Genomic DNA, 5,391 nt, shown 5'->3' on the forward strand with positions numbered 1-5,391 from the left:
TTCCTTTCACTCATCAATCTAACAAGAGTACCTACTTGTTTTTCTAGATTCAAAATAGAAGCTTGTTGAGTTCTAAATGACTGATCAAACCTCTCATTCATTTGAGTTTGAGTTTCAATAAATTGTGTTTGAGATTCAACTAGCTTAAATACCACTTCTTCCAGATTTGACTTTTTCTCTTCGGTTTGTTGTGGTGGTTTATACAAGACAGGTCTTTGTTGATTGAAAGTGTTGTTTTGAGTTGGTTGGTTATTCGTACCTTGTTAGTTGTACGAGTTATTGTTGGTTCCATTTGGATTGTAAAGAATGTTTTGATTTCGATTGAAGTTTAGCCTTGGCGGTTGATAATTATTTTGATAATTATTTCCCGGCCTTTGGTTCATGTAGGAAACATTCTCTCGTTGTTCCATTGTTGGTTCAATGTGACAATCTTTCAATAAGTGTGGTCCACCGCATTGCTCACAACTGATTCGTATTGCGTGAATATCTTTATTCATCTTTTCCATTCGTCTTTCGAAAGCATCTATTTTTGCGGAAACGGAATCAAAGTCATGGCTAGAATCGGCTCTAGCCGCTTTAGATGATCGAAAGATATCTTTTTCTTGGTGCCACTCATGCGAGTGGGAGGCTGTGTTATCAATAATTTTGTAAGCTTCAGTTGCGGTTTTCTTCATAATGGAACCACCGGCTGTTATGTCGATGTCTTTTCGTGTAGCAACGTTGACACCTTGGTAGAATATTTGTACTATTTGGTAAGTGTCTAAACCGTGTTGAGGACATCCTCTCAACATCCTTCCGAATCTTGTCCACGCCTCATATAATGTTTCATTTGGCTTTTGCGTGAACGTAACAATTTCTCCTTGAAGTCTCACGGCTTTAGATGCCGGAAAGAATCTTTGAAGAAATTTTTCAACTAAGACATCCCATGTGTCAATCGCCCCTTCAGGTAACGATTCTAACCAATCTTTGGCTTCTCCCTTTAAAGTCTAGGGAAATAACATGAGATAGATCTGCTCATCTTCCACTTCTCGGATTTTGAATAGTGTACAAATTCTTTTAAACGTACGAAGATGTTCGTTGGGATCTTCTTTTGGCGTACCACTATATTGGCACTGATTAGTTACCATATGTAGAATTTGTCCTTTGATTTCATAATCTGGAGCATTAACTTCTGGCTTAATAATGGCGTGACCTTGGCCCGTGCGTTTAGCTCTCATTCGATCTTCCATACTTAGAGGTTCCGTTACTTCCATAATTGAATTCGTTGAATACGAATCACTAGAGGACTCTGATTTAACGGTTTGTGGTTCAGGATCTTGGAATTGTCCTTGAATATCCTCCAGTTTCTTAGTTGTGAAATCGGGTTCAAAAGATGGATTGTCGGAAATTTGAATTGGAGTATTTGTTCGACTGGATGATGATTCTAAAGAAAAATCAACGGCGACAATATTTGCTAAATGTCTTGATCGAGTTACAGGTGGTGAACGTATAAAAGGTGGTGAACGTCTTGCTCGGTGCATTCACTGAATATCCTATTAGTTTTTAAAAGGAAAGAAAAATTATAATAAGTTATCCAATCAATAGACTTTTCTGATTTTGCCCACGTTTCGAATAGCCAAAAGATGCAGCAGAGGGGCAGGATTCGTTTGGTCTCAATATAATTGAGTACTGTTTGGCTCCAATAACCCGGTCCACGTACAAATCCAACTATTACTACGAACCAGAAAATTTTGATGTCTATCAATTTAACCACTTAAAATAAATTTTCGTAATTTTAAGAAATTTAGAGAAGAAGTAGAAAAAATTCTAAGTCCTAAAAACTAGAATGGCGAGAAATAAAAAAGAAATAGATTGCGCGTCGAAAAATGTCGAAAAATAAAAGGTCGAAAAATAGGCGTCGAAAAATAAAAATAAGAAAGTAGCGCGAAAAACGGCGTCGCAAAATTCTAAAGCACCTAAATCTTAGTCTAAGGAATAAGCACTTAAGGGATTTTACGGCAAACCTAAAAATTCTAGAAATAAAAATAACTATGCAAAACTAAACTTAATACTAAAAATTGTAACTATAGTCTAAAAATCTAAAGGTAATAAAACTTAAAAAAAAAAATTATTATTTATTATTTTAAAAAAAAAAAAATTTTTTTTTTAATTTTTTTTTTTTTTAAAAAAACGAATTTTTTTTTACAAATTTTTTTTTTTTTTTTTAAAAACGAATTTTTTTTCTTAAAAAAAAACGTTTTTTTTTTACAACTTTTTTTTTTTTTTAAAAAAAACGATTTTTTTTTACAAATTAATAATTTTTTATAATTATTATTTTTTTTCAAAACTTTTTTTTTTAATTCATTTACTATTCATGAATAGTAAATGAAAAGAAATTAATTAATTTACTATTCACATGAAAGCGACATGATAGAAATTATTAATTACAAGTTACATAATATACCCCTGAAGTATTTAATAAATACGACTTTTTAAAATTTTACGTATCAAATTGATTCTAAAATATTATTATATTATTATATTCTATTTCAATATTATTATATTATTATATTCTATTTCAATATTATTATATTATTATATTTTATTTCAATATTATTATAATTAAAAATATAGCGTTTTAGCGCTCCCCGGCAGCGGCGCCAAAAACTTGATGATGTAGCGTGAGGGTACGAAATAGTATTATTTTTACTAGGAAATACTACAAAATATGACACAAGTTTTATTAATTTACGGATGGGATATACCTAAACCTTGCTACAACACTATAGGCAGTGTACCTAATCGTAGAGTAGTGTAGTTTTTAGTAAGTCCGGTTCGTTCCACAGGGAGCTAGTGATTACGTACTATATTTTTATAAAACTATATTTATATATATATATATATATATATATATATATATATATATATATATATATATATATATATATATATATATATATAAGTAGTAATATTATTATAAAAGGGGGGTTTTTACCGTTTAATGACCGGTTTGTCGATTTTATATTTTTAAGCGTAAAGATAAATGACAATAATTAAAGTGCGTAAAATAAATAAATGACGATAAATAAAATAACAATAAATAAAATTGCGATAGAATATGAAATAAAAGGATTATGCTTATTTAAACTTCCGTAATCATGATGTTTGACGTTTTGATTTTAATTAATTGTTACTCGGGTTAATTGTCCTTTGTCATGGTTTATTTGATACCTATCTGGTTTTTATCCATAATAGTCCATCGGTCATAAATATAAAGTGCGAGTGTCCTCGTCAAATTACCCTTATACCCGAAGTCAAATATTCCAACTAATTAAGGATTTAAACTGTGACGCAGTTATCACTTCTGTCAACAATTACACCAGTTATCACTGTATGTAATCTACCCCTGTTTTGATTAGATATGAATATTAATTTACCCACTTGATCAGTTTGAATAATCAATTACCCAACCCGAATAATTAATTAAATGATTATAATAGATTCCATATGAACGTCACTAAATAGGACAACCATAATCATTATTAATTAATAGGATAATTAATTTGAAGATAGGTTCGACAGACTCCAATGAGTTGTCACTCAATTAGACAATACCCCCCATCTATTAATAGTCAATAGTCCAATTTCCACAAGTGTCGGTCTTTTGCCCAAACCTTAATTATGGTACAAAATCCAATAACCCCGTCTTAATATTTAGTCAAACATCACGATTACTTCGGCTTAAATAAGCATAATAATGACTTAGCTACTAGACATTAATTTAAAAAGGAAGAACATAGCTTACAGTGGTGATTAATCGCGTAGCGTTACACGGACAGAGTTCCTACTTTAAAACCCGTAAAACATTTCTTACAATAACCCAATTATTATTAATCTTAAATTAAACTTAATATTATAAATATAAATATAAATTACATAAGAAAGAAATAAGATTGGAAAAAGGTGTATCTAAATCATCGATTTAGATGGCCTTTTATAGGCAAATGATAAATTGAAATTTTCACTTATGACCCCTGAACTATGCTCAATTAACAACTTTTTATTATTTAATATTATTCTTATTATGAATTATTTAAATATTATATTATATTCTTGTGCATAGTTGACTTGTACTTTTTACACCGTTGCGTCGAGCGTTGAGAGTTGGCTCGGGTACCGGTTCCGGATTTTCGAACGTCCTTTCGTATAATTTAATATCTTGTACTTTGCGTTTTGTAACTTGTACTCTTGTCATTTTTAGACGTTTCTCATCAATAAATTGAACCACTTTAATTGTATCTTGTACTTTTTAGCTTTTCGGACCTTTGTGTCTTCAATTCGTCGAATCTGCCTTTTGTCTTCGCACTTATTTAATATAAACAAATATTACTTGAAAATAGAACAATTGCAACTAAAATCTTGTCTTTCTTGAGGGATAATGCTATGAAATATATGTTCCTTTTTAGCCTTATCAACATGCTTTAAAGTGTCAACCAAAAGGTTGATGAGTTCATCAGTTTATAGTAATCATTTCATTTTCATCATTTTAATAGACCACAAGATTTTAATTATTATAAAACGTGCAGAAGTCCCATTCCAACTGCACAAAAAAAAAATATATTTCATATGAAGAACACCTGGTGAGGATTCAAAATACAATAGTAACCATCTGTGCCGGTCTTTCACCCCACGGCTGAATACATGTGCCTTCAAAATATAGAACCTCTATGCCGGTCTTTACACCCCACGGCTGAACACATGTTTATAAAATATAGGACAACCGGTGCCAAAATGTCATAAATAATAAACCATTCACCCGGCTCGGGAGCTCATACGCTCTAACGAAAACCGGGGGCTAATACGTGTCATAATAATCAACCCCAATACCAGATAATTCTATCATAGAATGCAGTTAAGGTACTTGTGTCTATTGCGTCAAACATTTATAAAAGCGCATGTATTCTCAGTCCCAAAAATATATATTGCAAAAGCATTTAAAAAGGGAGCAAATGAAACTCACCTAATGTATTTTGTAGTAAAAATACATATGACGATATTTAACAACTGAACAATGCAGGGTTGGCCTCGGATTCACGAACCTATACCAAGTATATATATTAACACATAAAATCAAATAATTCTATATATATATATATATATATATATATATATATATATATATATATATATAGTATTTATATATTAGTGTTGTAATTATATATAAAATTTATACTAATTCTTAATTAAAGTGTATATATTTTATTTGCATTTTATATCTTAAATTATATGATATATATATGTATTTTGTATATATATATATTTAAAATAATTAATATTTATACATTTAGTTATATTAATGTATCTATATATATTATATGATTAGTATTAGATTTAAGAATAAATAGTTTGTTA

The sequence above is a fragment of the Rutidosis leptorrhynchoides genome, chromosome 8, assembly GCF_046630445.1.
Source record: "Rutidosis leptorrhynchoides isolate AG116_Rl617_1_P2 chromosome 8, CSIRO_AGI_Rlap_v1, whole genome shotgun sequence".
NCBI classification, from domain to species: domain Eukaryota; kingdom Viridiplantae; phylum Streptophyta; class Magnoliopsida; order Asterales; family Asteraceae; genus Rutidosis; species Rutidosis leptorrhynchoides.